Source organism: Macrotis lagotis, chromosome 6, assembly GCF_037893015.1.
Source record: "Macrotis lagotis isolate mMagLag1 chromosome 6, bilby.v1.9.chrom.fasta, whole genome shotgun sequence".
NCBI classification, from domain to species: Eukaryota; Metazoa; Chordata; class Mammalia; order Peramelemorphia; family Peramelidae; genus Macrotis; species Macrotis lagotis.
The window spans coordinates 189451546-189474606 of record NC_133663.1 but is presented as its reverse complement, the minus strand read 5'-3'; the positions used below and the strand labels follow the sequence as shown (position 1 = coordinate 189474606).

The window sequence follows — 23061 nt, the reverse complement described above, 5'->3', positions numbered from 1 at the left end:
GCTGGGTGGCAGACAGAGCATTGGCCCTTGATCCAGGAGCACCTGGGTCCGAATCCGGCCCCAGACACCCAATGATCACCCTGCTATGTGGCCCCAGGCAGGCCACCCAGCCCCACTTGCCCTGCACCCTCCCCCAAATAATAATAACAAAAAATGTGTTTCAGTCTTTGTTCCAACACCATCAACTCTGTCGTGAGTGGATCACATTCTTTATGATAAGTCCATCACAAAAGTTACTTCCATATTTTTCCAACATTGCCATTGCTGATCGCAACTCCCTCCTTTCTTATTCCTCCACTACCATGTACTATATTTTCTCTCTCCTTTCACTCTGACTTTGCTGTAGGGTTGCTGAGTGGTGCAGCAGACATATCCCTGGTCCGCCAAGAAGCCCTGAGCCCCCATACCACCCCTTAGGCCCAGAATCCACCTGGCCCTATGGTCCTGGGCAGGCCATCCAATCCCAGCCCCTTGCAAGAAGTAAAAAGGAAAATGTGTTATATCTGACCACTGTCCCCCCATGGTCCATCCTTTCCTCCTTTATTCACATCCCCACCCCTTCCCCCTCCTTCTTACTCCAGTTGTCTATACCCCATTGAGTATATTTGTTGTTTCCTCTCCTAGCCATCTTTGATGAGAGCAAAGGTTCCTTCATTCCCCCTTGCCTCCCCACTTCCATATCATTGCAACAGCTCATTGTAATAAAAAAAATCTTATTATGTGAAATATCTTGGACTATTCCCCCTCTCCTTTTTCTTTCTCCCATTCCATTTCCCTTTTTTTCTTATTGACTCCATTTTTACACCATATTTTATCTTCAAATTCAGCTTTCTCCTGTGCTTCAACTATAAAAGCTCCCTCTACCTGCTCTATTAACTGAGATGGTTCATATGAATATTATCAGTATCATTTTTCTATACATGCAGTTCATCCTCATTAAGTCCCTCATATTTCCCCCCTCTCCTCCAATCTCCATGCTTCACCTGAGTCCTGTATCTGAAGATCAAACCTTCTGTTCAGCTCTGGCCATTCCAAAAGGAACCTTTGAAATTCCCCTGGTTCATTGAAAGTCCATCTTTTTCCCTGGAAGAGGACATTCAGCCTTGCTGGGTAGTTCATTCTTGGCTGCATTCTAAGCTCTCTTGGCTTCCGGTATATTGTGTTCCAAGCCCTACGAGCTTCCAATTTAGCTGCTGAGGTTCCAATGTAGCTGCTGCTACGTCCTGTGTGATCCTGACTGCAGCTCCATGATATTTGAACTGTGTCCTTCTGGCTGCTTGTAATATTTTCTCTTTGACTTGGGAGTTCTGGAACTTGGCTATAATATTCCTGGGGGTTGGTTTTTTGGGATCTCTTTATTGGGGGGATCGGTGGATTCCCTCCATTTCTATTTTGCCCTCTGCTTCTAGAATATCAGGGCAGTTTTCCTGTAGTAATTCTTTGAAAATGATGTCAAGGCTCTTTTCCTGATCATGACTTTCAGGTATTCCAATAATTTTCAAATTATGTTTCCTAAGTCTGTTTTCCATATCAGTTGTTTTTTCAATGAGATATTTCATATTTTCTTCTATTTTTTCATTTTTTTTTGGTTTTGAACTATTGATTCCTGATTTCTGGTAAATTCATCAATCTCCCTGAATTCTATTCTTTGTCTGAAGGATTTATTCTCCTCAGAGAGTTTTCTTATCTCTTTTTCCATCTGGCCAATTTTGCTTTTTAAAGCATTCTTCTCCTCAATAACTTTTTGAACTGTTTTATCCATTTGACCTAAGCTGTTTTTTAGCATGCTATTTTCTTCAGCATTTTTTTGGATTTCCTTGACTAAGCTGCTGACTTCATTTTCATGTTTTTCCTGCATCTCTCTCCTTTCTTTTCCCAGTTTTTCTTCTAACTCCCTCATTTGATTTTCAAAGTCTTTTTTGAGCTCTGTCATAGCCTGAGCCCAATTTCTGCTTTTCTTGGGAGTCTTTAGATGCAGGAGCTTGTGCTTCCTCATCTTCAGACCGAGTATTTTGATCCTTCTTGGGCTCATTTGCAAAATATTTCTCAATGGTCTGCCTCTTGTTTCTTTGTTCATTTTCCCAGCCTAAGCCTGTTTTTTGAGGGGGTGCTTCCTGAGCTTTTGGGACACTCCCACAAGGGTCTCAGTGTGTGAGGCTCTGTCCTCCCTCCTGGTCTGTGAATGACCATAGGCGCCCGCCTCTGCCACGGGGCTGAGGTGGGGGGGCCCTGCAGTTCTATGGGGGGGCCTAGACTGGGATCAGGATCTGAATGTGGTCAGAGCCCCAGAGTCCTGTTCCAGAGGCAGAGGACAGAGCTCCACAGTCTCTCTCTCTCTCTCTCTCTCTCTCTTCACTCCCCTCCCTCAGCTCAATGGGCTCATGCCCTGGGGGCTCCTGCTTACTGGCTCCACCTGCTTCTGTTTCCAGGTCTAGGCTGCTGAAAGACCAGGCTGCTGGCTGTGTGCCCTGAGGGCTGGGCTCCACGTGCTCCAGCTCACTCTGGCAGAGGTCCCCCGCTGTTCCCCCAGTTTTTGGTGCTCCCCGGGGTGCAGCTCAGGAGACTCCCCCGCTGCTGTGAGCTGAGGCTCCCAGCGCCCTGGGGCTGCCTCCAGGAGGCTGAAGTTCTTTGGCTCTGGTGGGCCACCCCTCCGACCCCAGGAAGCAGAGCCTTTCTGCTCTTTTCCAGGTTACCTTGAGTAGGAGAACTGCCTCACTGGGTCCCTTTGTGGGTTCTGTCTCTCGAAAGTTTAGTTAGAGTCCTTAGTTTATGAGTTTTTATCAGAGAGCTCCTAAGACTGGATCCCTTCATGTCGCCATCTTGGTTCCCCCCTCCTATAACATCTCTTTAAGGAAAGATCATCCAACATACTCTTAAGACCTACAGTGATGGATGGTCATTATCTCCTAGGTTAGCATGCTTCTCTTTTGATCAACATTTGTGGGAAATGTTTTCTTTTTGGTTAAATCTAAATCTGCCTTTACCATATTCACCCATTGTATCCTCTGAGGACAAAACAATGAATGTAATTCTCTTCGATATGATGGCTCTTCAAATACTTGAGGAAACTTTGGAATTAGGATTCATCATAGTCTCTCTGGGATAGTTAGGTGGGACTGTGATAGAGTGCCAGCCCTGGAGTTGGGAAGACTTATCTTCCTGAGGTCAGGTCTGACTTCAGACACTTATTAGCTGTGTGACTCTGGGCAAGTAATTTGTCCTTATTTGTTTTAGTTTCATCTGTAAAATGAACTACAAGAACAAATGATCATGCCAAGAAAACTTCAAATGGTGTCATGGAGAGTCAGACAAGACAAAAAACAACTGATTAATGACATAACTTTGCTAAGCCCTCTTCTCCACATTTAAATATCTCCATGGCATGGTCTGTAGTTCTTTCAGCCTTTTAAAACTTATTTTACACAATTCTCATTCACATAGACTATTCTTTGCCACATTGGCTTATTTGTCAATCCTTAATCCTCTCTTCTTCATCCTCTTTCTCTTCCACTTCCTATTTTTCTTCCTCTTCTTCCTGCTAATGATAATTGGCACTTTATATTTATTATCTCATTTTATCTTCACAACAATCCTGGGACGTAGGTGCTGTTATTAATCTTCATTTTTCAAATGGGTTAACAGGTTTGCCCAGGATCACACAGTTAGATTCTGAACTAGGTTTTATATTTAAGTCTTTGTGACTGTAGCTCCAGTATGCTATTCTAAGATTTAGTCTCAATGTCTTTGCCCATGCCTGTTTCTTATATCCTATAATCTTTTTTGTTTAGTTTTTGATTTTCATTTTTGAAAGGTAATGGAGGTTAAGTGACTTGATCAAGGTCATACAGCTAGGTAATTATTAAGTCTGAAAATGGATTTGAATTCAAGTTCTCCTGACTCTGGGGCTGGTACTCTATTTATTGAGCCACCTAGCTGCTCCATGTCTTATAATGTTTTGCCCCACTTCCAAGTTCACTTGTTGAAATTCCATTCATCCTTCAAGGCTCAGCTCAGAAAGTCTTCTTTGATTACTCTTATCATGCACCATCTCTTCCCTCCTAGAATCTCTCATTGCATCTTATTCAAAACCTCCTTCTATACAGTCATAGTTTATTTTACATTTATTTTTTGTTTATATTTTAGTAGATAATAAACTTCTTGAAGGAGCCTTGAAACTCTTTATCATTTATCTTTATCTCTCCCTAGCAACTTACTCAGTGCTTTGAAAATAATAGATTTTTTGAATGAATATACTTCTAAAAATGAAAAATGCATGTCTTGAATGAATAAACTTCTAAAAAAAGTATTCACTCAAAGTAAAACATATCAGAAAACAGTATTTTGATTCAATTCAATGAGTTTCTTAAGTGATATATATATATAAAATTTTGTTAGGTGTTGGGGATGTAAAGATGACAGAAGACCCAGATCCTGCCTTCCCAAAGCACACCATCTAATGGTGGGGTGGTGGGTGGATGGGTGGAGATGAAGCATATATAGAAATAACTATGATACAAATTACTCTGAAAAATTTGTTCAAGGAGAGCGCTTTCAGGTAAGAAGAATCAAAGAAAGTTTCAGGGATGAGATAACAAGCACCAGACTTGGGCTCTTGAAAGTATCTAATTCTTATAAAGGAGGTAAAGATTTTAATAGTAATAGATAATTGGTGGATTTTTCCTTCCAAGCATTGGGGACAGAGTGAGCTGTGACCTGGAGGTAGTAAAAAGAAGGCAGGATAGTTGAAAAAAATAGAGGTGGGAAAGTAGTGAGCCTTAGATTGGAGCCAAATTATGGAAGCCATTAAATATGAGGGTAGACAATTGGGAGCCACTGAAGATTTATTTATTTTTAGTAGAGGAGTAGCATTATAAGATAGAGAATCAGTAAGTATATGAGTAATAGAACTGATATATCAGTCAGTTGAATTCTTTTAGTTTGGCTAGCCCTCTGGTTTATGGTTTGTGGAGCATTAGATTAAGTTGAATTAAAACAAAAAGAGACTCACCCTGAGTGTATCATGGATTTTTTTGTTGACAAAAGTCATAGGGATTATCTTAGAAGCATATTTAGAGCTAGAAAAGAATGTGGAGAGGGAGTCCATATTGGTAAAATGCAGATCACCTAGGAAATAGGTAGTAGAACCAGAGTTTGAACCCAAGTCCTCTGTCTACTGCACTATGATGTTGCAAACTATCTTTTCTAATGCATTTTTTGGAATCCAGAATCTGAGCAGTAAACACAAAACTGCTCAATAATGTAGAAGTGGTCTAGTTCTCAAGGAGAAACTTTCATATTTTTCAATAAAATGCTTGTTGGTACATTTGAGAAGTGAAAAGAAGTTCTCAGGAAAAAGGCCCTGTTTTTCTATTATTATTTATTATTTCTTTGCCATTATTTTAGAGGAAGGAAGGTTCAGGATAGAAGTCACTCTTTTGCAATTAGGCAACTTGTTGCAACTTGTTTTGATATTTGGAAAAAGTATCCTGGGACAGGTCATAGAATTAGATCTAGATCTGGAGGGAACCCCAGAGACCATCTTTTCAACTCTTCATTTTTTGCAGATGAGAAAATGAAGACCAGGTGAAGGTTAAGTAGTTTCCCTGAGGTTGCATGTTCAGAGATGGGATCTGAGCCTATGACTGCTGACTCCAGAGGTAGATCTCTTTCCACTGCTCCACAGTGCCCACCCAGAGTCCCTTTAATTCCTCCAATATGAGCTGTAGTCACTCAGCCGATTTTAACAATTCCAGACCGTTCATAGAAGTTGTGATGAGTGATCTTCATTTCTGTCTTTGTGAACTGAAAAGTCCAGTGACAGAACTGCTTAGAGAATATTGTGATGTTTGAGACCCAGACATGCAGAAAGAATTATCAGTAAATAAGGGGAAAGCAGCTTGGCCATCTGGTTTAATTTAGCCAAACTCTGTATGAAGTCTGTTGTGTACCATGGTTATATGGAACCATTAATCTCTGTAGCCATGGAACTTTGGAAAGGAATGCAGAAATTATGGGCATGATATCCTGTTCAGTGACTACATAGTTGGAAACTCTTTAGCATCGTTTTCCAACCTCAAAAATGTAGATATGGAATCATCTCAACTTGTTCTTATATACAGTGATAGAATCATAGAAAATAGTACTTGTAAGCAACCTCAGATATGTCTTATCCAATCTGTACCTGAGCCACAACCTTCATATGCAACATCCCTGACAAGTGGTAGTTATTCAGCTGTAGTTTCAGCCTAGGTGATAGGTAAGTCAGTACATCATAGTCTAAACCATTCCATGGGATAATCCTAATTATTGGAAAGCTTTTCTTTATATTACATCAAGGTGAGGGTCTCCTTTTGCCTCTCTCTGTGTAGGTCAGAGATGTCTGGAAGATAACTTGTTCATTTTTCATGACCCAAGTACTGCAAATTCCATAGCATATAGGCCCCTGTCCTGAATACCTATTGTCATATTCCAACCCATGCAGAATTAATTTAGGTGGATGTTTAGGGGGGAGAAAGGTCCTAGTTGGTAGCAGCATTTGGAAGCAGAGCAAGCATAATTGAAAAACAAGACTGGGTTGGTATCTGTATGAACAATGGACTGATGTTCTCAGAGGGCTATATTAGAAAACTTACTTTGGCAACAGTATTCAGGCCAGGAGTCTTAATTAAGGTCAGAGTGATACCCAGTATAAGTTAATGAGGGTCTGAATTAGGAGAGGAGACATAAGACAATTTAATATAGAATCAACCAGACTCAACCATTTATTAGTTATAAGGGGAGGCCAAAATTAAAGATGATTCATTGTTTCAAGTTTATTGACCTTGAGCATGGATCTCTAAACATTTTTTAATTCTCAACCTAAATGATTTAAAAATATACTTATACTACCATGTTAATAATTGCATATGCTATAAAACAAATAAAAATAGATATTAAAGAGAATAAGAGGAAGATGAGACAATATTTGATTCTAGAGTCACTAGGGAGCCACTTGAGTTATATTGAGTAGGGTTGGAACATGATTATATTTATGCTTTAGAAAAGTCATTTTAGCAACTGTGAGGAGGATGGCTTAGACAAGGGAAGGAGTTAAAGCAAGGAGACCAGTTAGGACCAATAGACCATCTTTTACAATTGTTTAGGCAATAGATAATGAGGGCCCAAACTATTGTGGTGATTCTGTGAGTAGAGAAGAAAGACACAAGAGATGTGGAGGTAAAATGACAATATTTGGTCATGATATTTGAAGTGAAGGAAAGTAAGAGTCAGGGTATTGAACCTGGGTGACCTGAAGAATGGTAGCAGATCCAACAATAGCGTAGCGGGGAATGACTGACAATAGTTTGCTGAGGGAAGGGTAAGATGTTGATCACATAATCCTGGCTTCCGGTTAAGATCTCTACTTTGGAGACCAATGACTTGGAGAATGTTTATGCCATTAGCAAAAAAAAAAAAAAAATAGGTTAAGTTAAAAGGAAGAATTGAGTTTTCAGTAGTAATGCAATCAAGTTGGCAGTTAGCAACAGTAGACTGCAACTTAATGAAGAATTTGGGGCCAGAAATGGAAAATTTATTCATTCAAGTCATTCATGTAGAAGTGGTAAATGAAGTTCAGAGGGAGAATTTAGAGAGAGAGGCTCAGGGATAGAGACTTAAGAAAGGTTATATGTTCAGGAGATGCATCCTGCAGAAGAATAGAAGATGTGATCAGAGAGGTAGGAGAGAGTATTAGGTGGATGTCAGTAAGGGGAATTAGTGGATTGTAAAGAGGTGGAAGGCGAATCTTAGTTAAGTTAATAATGAAATGGAGAGTGGTGATGGAATAAATCTTGTAGAGGAGTGGCATGATCTAGAGAAGGGTTTTTTAATTTGTTTTATGAACAAGGGTGACCCTAATACTAGCTATAGGCAGAAGGTAAAGAGACCAGACGATGGAGTTTAAAGACTGAAGAGAGAGAGAGTATTGGTGAGGGAAAATTAATAGTATGAGATGGCAACCAAGAAAACTGATGTGATGGGTTTTTTTGGGGGGGGTAAGGCAGTGGGGTTAAGTGACTTGCCCAAGGTCACACAGATGGGTAATTTTAAAGTGTCTGAGGCTGGATTTGAACTCAGGTCCTCCTGAGGCCTCCAGGGCCTATCCACTGTACCACCTAGCTGCCCCATGTGACATATAATTGATATATTTCTTGCCTTCTCAACCCTCAATGGGTTGGGGAGGAAGGGGAGAGACTTTGAGCTGTTCTTTAAAAAAAAATGAATGTGGAAAAAATAAGTTAAAAGAAAAAAGAAAAAAACACTTAGGTTTCATTAAGAGTCAGAGCATGGAAAGGAGAAGACCCAGGATAGATGTCCCTAGTTACTTTTTCAGGTCCTTTTCATTCTATTCAGGTTGACCTGCTAGTTGTTTTGTATGTTGCCAAATAGGAGAAAAAAGCATTTAATTTTAGTGTATAAACTTCCTGAGGGCATTAACTTGTTGGACTTTTGTTTTTGTATCCTCAGTGATAGTTCATAGTATATAGTTGTTAATGATGATCAATCAAGCATTTGTTAACTACTATAATCCAGGTACTGTGGTCATTCCTAGGGGCTTGAATTCATGGTAGACTCTATTATTTTCTGAAATCCCTTCAGTACCAAAGCCAACATGCTCTGCATATCGTTGACTTGGGAATTAGTAGATTTGATCTGGAGAGCTTCCGATATACTAATGTGGTCTCATAGTATTCATTTCATCTTTCTGGACCTCCTTTTCCTTATGAGGAAATGGGAAATTTGGTGGCTTTTAAGACCTCCTCTCCCAAGTTCCTGTGATACTAAAAATGTCATGATTTGCCACATCATCCAAAACAGTCATGAACATGGCAAATCATTTATAGATTAAGTCAGCAAACCCTGACCATACATCCTTTATAAAATCTATGTCTAATGTAAGTTAGTCTCTTATTTTTAGCCAGTATTATAAAGGATCTTATAAGATTCTACAGAACTTCATTGAAAAGCTTTTCATTGACATATATGAAAAGAAGATAATCCCTGGAAGGCAGAGCAGTAAATTTGAGGAGATATTTAAAGAAAAAGGAGAAAATAATAAAGTAATCATTTGGTTAGTATCATATTGCCCAGATTTTTTGAGAAGGTAAGAAAAAAATGAAAATGCTTGTATTTGAATTATAACTTTCTTCTTTCAAGCAACTGCTGTCAATATAATTATATTTCTTTGACCTCTGTCTGTGACCAAGGAAGTGACAGAGGGTGGTGGATTTAAAATTCTGACTTTATTACATGTGAGGAATGGACGAAGATAGTCTTTGTTTGCCAAATCCTTTTGGAACCAAATGAAGTATTAGCTTCATTAGCTGAAGCAGGTTTTCTCTCTTCTCTCTTGGGAACTGTGAAATGATGATTAAGCATACTTTCACCATGTTAAGTTAAGAAATCTTTCAAATATTATTCTAAATATGAAGGTGATGAGAACAGAGAAGCATGGAAAGATCTATATGAGTTGATAAAGAGTGAAGCAGAGTCAAAAAAAAAGCAATATGCTTATGTATTGTTTACAGCATTTTAAATGGAACAACACCCCCAAATAGTCAAGTCAGTGTAGCAAAATTATAAAGATCCAGCATGACTTAAATGAATAGATATAAGAGAACACATTCAGTCCATCCTTTTGTGGAAGTGGAAGATCCACAGATGTTAAAAATTGCATGTTTCTGACTTTTTTAATGTATCATTAATTGTGATGAGTGTTTTTTTGTTAAATGGTATGACTCTCTGGGAGGGGGAAAGTAAGGGGAAGACTGACATTAAAAAAAACCCAGAAGACATTAATAAAAACTCATTTTAAAAAATCATTTGTTCTCTTGATTATGTTCATTTTTACCCTGCATCTGTTCACATTGCCTAGAATTCTCTGAAATTATCTTTTTCATCATTTCTCATGATACAGTAATACTCTATTAAACTAATATATTATTGTTCAGCCATTCCCCGACTAATAGACAATCTATGGCACAGATTTAGAATATTATTCTTTTCTTTTTTCCTCCTTTAATCTCTTCAGGGTCAGTAAAGATTTTGTCTGACTATTTCCTCCTAGTATTATCTTCCTTTTTTAACATCTTCTCTCCATTTCCCACTTGTTTTTGTGTTTGTGTTTGATGAATTTCTACACCAAATTGTTTGCTTGTTTGTGTGTGTTCAACTTTCCTTTGTCTGTTTTAGAAAGGGGGTTTACCTGATGCCCACTTTCCTCCCTCTTGCTTTCTCCATATGTTTATATTTTTATGTACCCCATGGAAATAGCAAGTTCCACCCCTTTCTTCCTCCTTTCTAAACTAGTGTATTTCTCCTTTTATCTACTTTTTTCTTTGCCCCTTCCAAGAAAGAACCAATTCACTCTAGGCTCTTTTTCTTCTCCTTCCCTCACTTTTCTTTCTCTATTTCTCTTTCCCTTTTTCCTTCTTTCTTTCCTTCTTTTTTTCTTTTCTTTCAATTTCTTTTTCTTCTTTCCTCACTATTCTTTGCAGATATTAAAGTTCTTAAGGAACACATTTATTCCCTTTCTATTGGGCTGTTAATATTACATCATTATGCATCTCCTTCCAATTACTCAAATAAATTTACTTAACTGGGTTCTCTGGACTCTTATTTATGTTTCAAACAGCTCTGGTCATTTTATCAGAAATGCTTGAAAATCATCTATTCCATTAAAGGAAGAATTCTCCCCCTCATTCTCCCTCCCCTTTAAATTTAGCATTGCAGGTTATATAATGTTGGTTATAAGTCTGTCCTTCTGGCTTTTGGAATATTGTATTCCAAGATGACTTCTTGTTTATAGAATAAGCTGCCAGGTTTTGTATGATCCTGACTGTACTTCCTTAGTTCTGAAATTGCTTCTTTCCGGGTGCTTTCATCTTTTTGTTTGTTTTTTAATGTGGTATCTCTGGCTTTAGCTGTTTTCCTGGGAATTTCTTGACATTCCTTTCAAGAAACGATATGGTAGATTCTATCTTTGCCCTCTAATTCAAGTAGATCTGGGAAACTTTCAAGTATGATTTCTTAAATATATTGGTTTTCAAGGAGTCACATGTTTCTTAAGTTATATTTTCTTATATTTTCTTGACCTGTTTTCCAGTTTAATTTTTTTATGTCAGATATCTTAAATTTTCTTTTATTTTCTGATCCCCATATTTTCATCTTTCAATTTTGTTCTAATATTGCTATCTCAAGGATACTACTTGGTCTACTCTACTCTAGTTCTCAGAGATCTATTTCTTAGATAAAGTTTATCACTTTATTTTCTAAACTTATTCACTTCCAAACTATTTACTTTGCACTTATTTTCTCCAGAATTTTTTTCGTTGTTTTCTTGCTTCATTTCTTCCAAGTTTTTATATAATCCTTGCTAAAAATTCATTTTCCCCATTGTCTTTTCTTGTCATTATTATGGAATTATTGCTTCTTTTTAGGGAGCTTTAGATTGGCAACAATTTTTTGATATTCACCCTTTTCTCTGATTTACTCATCAAGTTTTATTTCTTGAACTGGGGTTTTGTTCCAGGGTCAGGCTTTGCTTCTTTTTATATTTTTCAGTGGGGTGGCCAACCCTGGTAGGTCTTTCCCAGGATTCCTGCACTGATCACCACTTCCCTTAGACCATCCTAGATCTTTGAAGTTTCTAATATTGAATCTTCAAGGTCTTTTCTAGCATCCTAGGTCAGAGCATTAGGACCATCACATCTCTTATGCCTGGGCTGTTCTGGTCTGAGAACTGTTGGCACTACTTTGGTCTCAGTTATTGCCTGCTGACATTCTCTGGGGCTTTCTGGCCACTCTAGGGTTTTCTCAGGGCATTTCCCTGATGTCATGGTGTTCTTCAAGAAGGAAGGACAGACAAGACTATCCACATAGTAATTTCTTCATCCCTACTAGCACCTTCTCTTTGTTTTAGCAGTGTGTTCAGTTTCATACACGTACCTCTTCCCTGCCTCTTTATTGTTTGGACAGGTAAACAGATTGATGCAAGCACTGTCTTTGGTTTGTTTCTTTATCTGGGCAGCATCCTTCCATTTGGTGCTCAAGTTCATGTGCTATCTGTGACAATTTTTGCTGTCAGTGACAAGTTTTTGTCTTCCATATTTTGTAATTATTTTCATTTTCATTTCCAAGTCTCCTGGCTTACATTTAGGAGATTGTTCACTTTTCCCTCAAGAGCATTTTTGCTGGCAACCATGGTAAAAAATAGAAGGATCACTAATTGAACAGATAGAGAAATAGTCTGCAGATAGGTGGGAATTGGCTTGGGGATGCTTCTCAGTTTCCTACCACCTATTTATGCTGTCTGCATTCCTATAATAAATTTTCATAATTTTTTTGAATGTGAATTTATTTCAGAATTTTTTGCATAAAGTTTGAATTTATATCACACAAATTTATGTAAAGCAAAAGCTGTCTGTATTTGAGAACTGGGAGAGCTGTCTCTAATTCAGACCAGAAACTGCCCTCCCCAAATACCCTATACTCTAGGTAGATTTATTTATAAATGTTTTTGCTCCTTTTTTGTCATTATGTCCCCAAAACTTAACACAATATCTGGCATATATATATATATATATATATATATATATATATATATATATATATATATATATATGTATATAGTATTAAATATATACTTTTCTAATTATTAATTGCCTGAGAATACACAGATGGTAAGTAAAAGGCATCAAAGGCAGCACCTGAACCTAGGTCTTGCTGACTTCAAAAACCACTCTATATCCACAATTTCCATATTGTTTCTCATCCAGTAGATGTCACGAAATTTTACTACTAGACTCAACTTCGGTTGATTTTTAAGCAATTTCTAAGTTTTCAACTTTTTTTCCATTCAGTAGTGGCAAGAGATTCATAAACTAGAATCATAGAATTTTAGAACAAGAAGAAACTCTAAAGTTTATTTTATAGATCAGGAACAAGACTGATTTGCCCAGGAGCAGAAACCTGACTACAAGCAGAGACAGAATTAGAACCCCATATTTCTAAAACCCAGTCCAATGGACTTTTTCCTTGCCTCTATATGTCATTGCCTCTCAATTTGGCTAGAGGTTCATTTTTTCCCTTCTCATAATCTTGGAAAGATTGATGTATGTTGAGGAGTAAAGGGAACAGATACAGTATATCTCACAAGTTTCTGGGCAGATAGCTGATTACAGTAATGCTTTTTAAAACCTAGGCTGGGGGGGGGGGGCGGCAGCTAGGTGGTACAGTGGATAGAGCATGGGCCCTGGAGTCAGGAATACTTGAGTTCAAATCCAGCCTCAGACACTTAATAATTACCTAGCTGTGTGGCCTTGGGCAAGCCACTTAACCCTATTGCCTTGCAACCCCCCCCCAAAAAAAACCAACCAAAAAACCCCCTAGATTGGGTAGCTTGGTAGATAGAGCACTGGCCCTGCAGTCAGGAGGACCTGAGTCCATCTTTGACCTCAGACACATAATAATTACCAAGCCATGTGACCTTGGGCAAGTCACTAACCCCACTGCCTTGAAAAACAAAAAACAAACAAACAAAAAAAGACTTAGGCAAAGAGAAGTTAGTTAAAAACAGGTAGTATTATAAAAGGGTAACTGGATATGTACTAATGCTTCACCATATACCAAGATAATGTCAAAATGGGTATATGATTTAGATATAAATGAAACCATAATCAAATTAGGGGAGCTTCCATTCATTACCTGTCAGATCTGGATAAAAGAAGAATTTATTACTAAACAAGATATAAAGAGAATCACAAAAAGTAAAATGGATAATTTTTTTATCTTAATAGTACTTAATTTTTTCTAATTACATGGATAGTTTTCAACATTTATTTTTGTAAAATTTTGAGTTTCAAATTTTTCTCACTTCTCTCCCCTTTCCCCAAGACAAAAGCAATCTGCACAGTCATGTTAAACATTTTTCCATATTAGTCATGTTATGACTATAAAAAGTAAAAATAGTGTGTTTTGATCTACATTCAGTTTCATAGTTAATTCTCTGGTTATAGATGGCATAAAATGGACAATTTTGATTACACTAAATTAAAAAGGTTTTGACAGAAACAAAACCAATGTAGCCAAGATTAGAAGGGAAACAGAAAACTGGGGAAAATTTTTTATAGCAAGTTTCTCTGATAAAGGTCTCATTTCTCAGGTTTAAGGAAAATTGAGTCAAATTTATCTAGATGTGAGTCATTCCCTAATTGATAAGTAGTCAAAAGATGTGAACAGGCAGTTTTCAAAAGAAATCAAAGTTATCTTATGATCATGAAAAATTGCTCTACATTTCTAGTGATTAAAGAAATGTAAAATTTAATTTAGAACAATGCATAGCATGGAAAACAATATACAGATTCATATGCTTTCTGTGGGGGGGGGGAGGGAAAGGAGGTAGGGGAAAAGTTGTAAAATTCAAAACCTTACAAAAAATGAGTAGAGACTACTATTGTTTGTTTGTGTGTGTGTGTGTGTGTGTGTGTGTGTGTATAATTGGAAGACAAATTAATATGTATGTATATATATATATAAAATAAAAAAAGAAAAAAGAAATGTAAATTAAAATAACTCCCCAGGTACTTCCACACAACTATTGGATTGCCTAATATGACAGAAAAGGAAAATGACAGAGGAGGAAATGTGGAAAAATTGGGACACTTGTACTATTGACGGAGATGTGAAATGATACAACCATTCTGGAGAGCAATTTAAAATTATGTCTAAAGAGCTATCAAATAGTGCATAGACTTTGACTAGCAATTCCACTACTAAGTTTGTATCTCAAAGAGATCAAAAAAAAAAGGAAAAGGGGCTATATATACAAAGAAAATTTATATTAGCTTTTTTTGTGGTGGCAAAGAATTGGAAATTGAGGGGAAATTCATCAGTTATGTAATAGCTGAACTAGTATATGTTTGTGTTGGAATGCTTTTGTGCTATTAAAAAAATGACAAGCAGGAGGATTTCAGGGAAAAAGCTGGAAAGACTCACATGAAAAGGTAAAGTGAGCAAAACCAGGAAGAAAATTATAAACAATAATAAGTAATATTGTAACAATGATCAGTTGTGAATAATATAGTTACTGGGATCGAGACAATGACCCTATACAATTCTAGAGGACTTGATGCAGACAAATGTGGGCCTGTGAATGATGAGATCTGTTGGAGAAAAACTTTGTAAATCTTTTGTTTGCATTGTTAAAGGAATCTTCCTTCTTCCTTTATCATCTAATTTAGGCCACACCAGTGGGCCTGATCTTCAACCTGATTTGGATTGCATTTTTTGGTGGGGCAACCAGGGAGCAAAGGCCCTGGAAACAACCAAGACCACCCAAAAGAGACCCCTCCCCAAAAGGCAAAATCTTCAATGTGGGACTTGGCTCACTCCTAGGTCACCCCCCCACTCCCATGGACTCTGAGGGAGAATTTAAGGAGATCAAGGAAGGGGCTCCCTCTCTTGGACCTTTGAACCTCCTGTTTAAACCCTGGTCAGCTGGCCTGACCAGTTCATTCAGCAATTCACGTGGTCAGATCTTTAAACTCTTAACTTTTCTATAACTTTATTAATGTGTGATAACATCTTTTAATAAATCTATCCTCTTTCCAAAACCTGCATTCCCGAGTCTGGATTGCAGTTCATCTCTAGGCAGAACTGAACCCAAGGAACAAACCAATGCCTACAGACCCATGATGAAAAATGCTATTTACCTCCAGAGAAACAATTCAGGGACTTGGAATGTAAATTAAACATACATTTTTTTCACTCTTCATTTTTCTTACTTTTTACTAACAACATGGCTAATATTTTGCATGATTTCATATTATAAAATTATTACATTTCTTGCTTTCTCAGTGGGTGGAGGGAAAGGGTGAGATAGAGAATTTGAAACTCAAGATTTTTTAAAAAATGAATCTTAAAACTAAGTAAATGAAAAAAAGTTTAAAAATAAAATAAAATAAAAGAGTACCTGGGGGGAGAGAAGCTTTCTGGAATTTTCAGTTATAATTGCCCTTTTGGGATTATTCTACTAATGACCTGAAAAGCAATTCACAGGGAAATTCAAGCATGTGAATGTGGGTTAAAGTTTACCTTGGTTCCACGGGGCTGTTGTGAAAGCCTCTGTCTATTGTGTAGAGTAGGAAACGTAAGTAGGGAACAGATCTTCATTCAGTGCTCATGAGTTTTCTCATTCAGAACGTGTGGGGGAAATGATGTCCCAAGTCTCACACAGTCCGAGGTCACTGCCAGCGCTGCAGAGTGTTGATGCAAGTTCTCTGGGGTTTTAGTGCATTCATATTGGAGCAGCTTTTTCTTGGGGATACAATGTGTCCTTTGTCATGGTGAGTGAGGTGTGTTTTAATGAATATACAATATGTAATATCCATTTTGAAGTCTAGATGGAGTACAGTAATCCATTTGTTAAATGAGTAGCCTTTTGTTTTCTATTGTGGGTGGTTTGTATTTTTTCAGCAGTAGTAAAACATAGTCAGAGACTGGTTTTTTTTTCCAAAATGAACTTGGAAATATAAGATTTTAAAGGGCCAGGTACTGATTCCAAAGGGAGTCACAAATAACATGTAAAGTTTTTTGCATTTCTGATATTTTTTTTGTTAACCTGCTTCAGGAAATGAGAGCATTCCTTTGGCTAACCATGCCTTTGCCAGACCTTTGCATTGCATAAAAAAACACCTGGAGGTGTTTGTCTTTGTGATGTGCTTACTTAGATTCAAGGTAGAATTTTGAAAATGTATGTTTTTCATGGTGTAAAATATGTGAGAATTGGCATAGTATAATTTTTTCCTAGGTTTTTGGTCCTTTATAAAATATGTGTGAGTTCTTTTCAATAAATGAGCATTTAATTTCTCTCCCAGTTCTCAACCCATCACTGTCTACCCATTAGGGGGAAAATGTTCAGAAATATTCATGGTTAAGCAAGACAAATTTCTGCATTGACTGTCTCATTCAACATCTTGATTTAGTCATCTCTCTGTCAGGAGGCGGGTTAATATCTTCACTATGTATTCTTAGGAATTTGGTTGTTGTTTGATTTTACAATGAAGTTGCTTTTTTATGAACTGTTATCATGCTTCTGCTCACTTCACTGTAGTCTTCCCAGATTTCTCTGAAACTGCCCCTTAGTTTATAGCCTATGACCACTAGTATTCTATTACATTCATACCATAATTGATTTAACTATAATTGTTGAGTGCTCATGTAGTTACTAGTTCTTTGGTCTTACTGACATGGAGGAGGTAATTATCCTTTTGAAGTATAATTACAGAAGATATATAGTGCTGAATTATAGTTTTTTAAAAACTATTTATTTTGATATAGTTTGTTTTGACATCATCTATATTTCCTTCTTTATCTCTCCTCTTGCTTCCCTTAGAGGGTAGTCATCTTTTATAACAAATGATTTTTTAAAAAGAGGAGGGAAAAAAAAAGCAAAATCAGCCGGCACTGCAAAAAAAAGTCTGATGTTCTTATATGCAATATTCCCTACTTCTAAAAAGAGTGGGATAAGATGTGTTTTCACATCTCTTCCCTGAGGCCTATTTCAGCATGATAATTTTACATTTGGTTTTGATTGTTTTGTTATTGCCTCAGAGAATTGCTTCTTTGTTTTGAGATGAGATTTTTGAAATGATCCTTTTAAATGTTGTAGGTTATTTGAGAATTGATTTTGCTTACTTTTCTTGGTAGTCCTTTCTCCTGGAGAGGAACATAATTGCAAGAGTACAATGCAAAATTATAGTTTAATGACTGTAAATAATACTCTGTTCTAGGAAAAGATGTGAAAGATTTAATAACTTTTTTTTGGTCTTTTGTAAGGGTTGAGTGACTTGCCCAAGGTCACATTCCTAGGTAATTAAGTTTCTGAGGCCAGAATTAAATTCCTCTGCAGCTCTATCCCTGTACCACCTGGCTGTTACAGTAACTTATTTATTTCTTTTAAAACGGTTGTTTTGGACTCCTGATATCAGTACTTAAAAGAATTTATCCTAACATTATGTGACCTTTTTACTTTTTTTTGCAAGGCAGTGGGGTTAAGTGACTTGCCCAAGGTCACATATCTAGGTAATTATTAATTGTCTGAGGTCGAATTTGAACTCAGGTCCTCCTGACTCCAGGACCCCAGTGCTCCATCCAGGACGCCACCTAGCTGCCCCCCTGACCCTTTTTACTTCTAGAGAAAGGAAAATTCCTCTCCTATGGAGATACCAACTCAACCCCCAACCTGTACCCCTCACCCCAGGACTTTTTTTGTAGCAGTAATGGGTCAGATAATGTAGGAGCTACATAATGGGGATTATGGAAGAAACAAGAATGGAAAAGTTATTAAAAAATCATGTTCTAATTATTATTTGGGATTAATCAGTTCCTGAGGCAGTATCTTGTGAGCTGCTGGGTGAATAGTAGTTGGAGATAGGGTGAACTGTTGAGATGAAAACTGAAATTTGAAGTTGAATTTTCTAAATAACTTTTGATAAGAGAATAAATATTTCTGAGGAGTTACTGCTTTTCTTGACCTCAGTTTTATTGAAGTCTAACATGCAGTTCAAGTTAGCTCTTTATAAAACACTTTTATTATGGGACATATTGACCTTGTCACATAGACGTGTGGTTTTCCTGTGTCCTTTTCTTTGTTTCTTTAGTACTTTGGACACTGAAGCATTATGTAGGCAGAAGTTCATAGAATCACATTTCAATAGGATTTAGTTGCAAAGATGAGACTGGAAGTGGTGTGCTTTTGCACTTTACTACCGAAATCTTGAAAGTATTTCTTTTTTTTTTAATTTTACTATAAGCAAAAAAAATCCCTCAGTCTTTTTGACTAGAAAACAAGGTATATTTTGGACAAGTGGAACTTTATAAGAGATTTTTATTTTAAGCATTTTATTTTCATGATAGACTTTCTAAAAACCACTTTGCTATCTCAACAAACAGAAGAGAGTTAACAGAATTTGACCTTTTCTTTATCATTTCATCACCATTTTGATAATCAACTAGTATTATACCATGTCTTTAAGATTTTCAAGAGGTTTCTTACTGTCTTATCCTTTTGTTAAGTTCATTCTAAATTGCCCGTTGTTTTGGTTGGTTTCCAGGAGGAGATATGAGAAAATGAATTTATCCTACTCCTTTGTAGAAGTGGGAGTCCATGGGTGTGGAACATTGCATATATATGATAATGAAGGACTTTTTTGAAGTGTTGGCTGGTTTTTCCTGTTATTTTTTTCAGTTTTGGGATCTGTCTTGGTATGAACTCTCCACTTTTTAATATAGATCTACAGTTCCTCTAGTTTATAATCTTTGAGAATGGTGCCCTTAAGAAGTTAGATGCCTGTAGTTCCACAAAAGTATTTTTTAGTATCAAGACTTGAACCAGCTCTTGACAATAATAGAGAAATTTGGTGGGGGAAGAGGTTTTTTTTGGGGGGTAAAATAATGAGTTTTGTTTTGGGCATGTTGAGTTTAAGATATTTAGAGGATAAACAGTTTGAGTTGTCCTATCCATGTTGACTTATAGATTAGGACTATCACTATTAATTGTCTGGCTTATTTTGTTATTTTTTTTTCCAAAAAAATATCATTTTTGTTCATTTGGTTAGGCTTTCCTTGATTTTTATTTATTTTTGTTTTTGTTTTTCTGCTTTCTTTTGGTGTGTTTCTTTGTATCAGTTCTACATCCTTCTACATGTAGATTTATGTTTCTTTAGTTCCAGTTCTATCATAAACTAAATTTGGGACCTCGGTTAAATCATTTTACTTGTCCTCAGTCTTTTCATCTGTAATATGAAGGAATTGGACTAAATGATTTTTGAAGTATCTTCTGTTTTACATTTTACATTTTGGGTTACTTTTTCCCTTTAGTATTGGCATTTAGAAAAATCTTCATGAAGCAAAATAATTGCTTTGGATGAATTCCATAAATTTTCATGTTTATTTTTATTTTAATTGCTTTAAAGTATGGTGCTGTTGTGGATCAGATTTTCCAGCACTCCTAATTAATATATTTTTTAAAGATGCATTTCTCTGTGGCTTATTGCCTTTTAGTTTTGTTAATATTTTTTCTTATTTCATTGCCTTATGGTCTGATAAAGTGGTGTACTTATTTCCCACCCCCTCCTTTGTATGTACCCAGTGTACCTTTATATCTCTGGATACAAGTTATGACTTACCTGCACTCCACCCAAGTTGCCTAGGTCCCAAGTAGGGGCTGCCAGATTGGAATACCAACTCATATGAATTCTATAACTTGGGAATTGCTAATAAAAACTCAGCTGCTTTAGTCTCCCAAAATCTTCAGGTCTTATCATCTGTTGTTCTGTGCTTTCTAAACTGTGAATTCCTGTCATCTGATTTATTGATGCATCTTTAGGACCCCTGGTTGTTAGCATTCACTTTCATGATGCACTGTGTTGTGTCCCTCATAATTACATAACCTTTATTTTGTGTATGCTGTTATATGTCCATGTCTTCCCTCTTTAGATTGTAAGCGCCTTGAGGGAAGGGACTATTTTACTTTTGAATTTTTATTCCTAGCTTTTATTCTCATAGTGCCTGTCACATAGTAGGAACTCATTAAATTTATTGATTGTTTGAGGGGTCTCATATAATAAATAAGTAAACTTTTATTAAGTTTATTATTAAAGAGTACAAAAAGGGATGGATCAGTCCCTTCTCTGAAGGAGTTTATGTGCTTACTTAACCTGATCTTGATTATCCATCAGCTAGGTGGTCCAGTGGAGGATGCTAGAGTCAGGAAGACCTAAATTCAAATACTGCCCCCTATACTTAGCTTACCATGTGATGCTAGACAAGTCACTTAGTACATCTATAAAATGAGAGGATCTGACTTGATATAATCTTTTCACTTTCTGAATTTGGGGTCCTTTGATCCAGATGACCCATTTCTGGGGTGCAGGGGGGGAGGGTCTCCACTTTATCAAACATAGACACTAGTAAAATATCCCCTACATTTCACAGGGACAACACAGGGAAGGAGGCCTGAGACCAATCATCATCATTCACATCATATATCTTTGAGAATTAGAAAGTAACCCCCCTTTTAAAACTAGAGTAATATTGAAGTAGGCAATGTAAATATTACATCCATTTTGTATTCTTCTTAGCCTATAAGCTTATCTTTGTTGTTACAGGAGTGTGTTTGGTGTGTGTGTGTGTGTGTGTGTGTGTGTGTGTTTGTGTCCTACATAAACAAAAGTTTTTGGGGTCATCAGTAAATTTTAAGAATGTAAAAGGGTCATAAGAACAAAAAGTCTGAGAGGCTCTGATTCTAACCTTTAACACTTTCATCTTGCAGATGAAGAAACTGAAGTCCAGAGAGGTGACAATTTGCCCTAAGTTACAGAGGAAGTAATGATAGTGGTTTCTGTCACAATTTTATTTTCTTTTGGTCTGGACCTTTTATTTAATTGAGGTAGGAAGTTCGCAGTGAAGAACTTCCTCTGCCAATGTAGATCAGGATCTTTTCTGCAACTTAATCTTAGATAATGCCTTAGGAACTGGAAGGAAAAATGACCTGTCCAAGGTCACCTAGTCAATATGTGTCAGAGGGCCAAACTTGAAGTTAGCTTTTTCTGATATCAAGGTCCATTTGTCTAAACCAGACTGCCTCTAATGGAGGTAATCAAACTTTTATGAAAAGAAATTCTTATCTTATCTACCTATTTTCATAGCATTTTTCCCATCCCAGGTTTATAGATTTAGAGTTGGAAGGAACCCCAGATGTCCTTTAATTCAACCGTTTCATTTTATAGCTGAGGAAAATGAGACCCTGAGGGTGCACTTTCCTAAATGTCTCACAGGTCATGTATAGCAGAGCCAAGATTCACACCCCGGTTCTCTGAGGACTCCAGATTCCCTCTTTCCATTTCATCAGTACTGCATAATTAAGTGCAATTGTTTTCTTTATTTTCTTACATTAATCTTTCATTAATGAAATAAACTGATGAATGATTTGGATTCTAGTTTTGTGATTAGTTCTCTAGTCTACTTACATCCACATTTGAACTTTATTTTGTTAGTCAGAATTCCTTCATGTAATGATGTATTTACACTTTTCATTTCTCTTATTATCCAGTTCTTTGATTATATCATTAGTTTTGTCTTTTGTTAAATGTACTTTTCTGTCATACCCTTTATTCCTCCTCAGTGCAATTCATTTGCTTTTAGATATCTATCATTTCTTGTAATAAGTGCTGCAGTATTACTTTGCCATGGTTTATTTATTTTGCAAAAAATAAAAATTTATTGATTTTACATTTTCAGTTGCCTAAAAGTCTCCTGTATCACACTCCCTTCATCCTCCCAGAGAGTGATTTCATTTAACAAAGAATTTTAAAAAAAAGAAAAATCAACAAAACCAATAATACATAGGAAAAAAAATCTAACAGTATATGCTATAACTAAAGAGGTTAGGAGGAGGTATCTTCTTTGTGACCCTTCTTGTTAGAGAATCTTGCAACATTTATTTTTTGATTGTTTTGTGCTTCTTTAAGTTTACATTGTTGTTATCTTGTCTACTATTTTCCTGCCTTGTCTTCCTTCACTTTTCATTAATACATGTAATTTTTTCCAGTATTCTATATTTATATTTGTTATTTTTATTAACAGCATAGTAATATTTCATCATTTTCATATACCACAATTTGTTTAGCCATTTCCTAATCAATAAACATCTACTTTATTTTCAGTTCTTTACCACCACAAAAAGTACTTCTATAAATAATTTGATGTATATGGGGCCTAAATTTATCAATGATACCCTTAGTGTATATACCCAGAGATCTAGCATATCCATCCTCAGACTCTCGCCAGAGCTTCAGTCTAGCACTTTTTTTTTATAGGTTTTGCAAGGCAAATGGGGTTAAGTGGCTTGCCCAAGGCCACACAGCTAGGTAATTGTCAAGTGTCTGAGATCAGATTTGAACCCAGTTACTCCTGACTCCAGAGCCGAGCTTTATCCACTGCACCACCTAGCCTCCCCCAGTC

The 23061-nt window shown here is 36.7% G+C and overlaps 1 protein-coding gene across 1 annotated transcript in view; it reads left to right on the top strand.

Annotated features, from left to right (window-relative positions):
- Window positions 1-23061, top strand: part of LIMS1 (LIM zinc finger domain containing 1) — a 215405-nt gene that overhangs the window by 11650 nt on the left and 180694 nt on the right. The window lies entirely within an intron of this gene.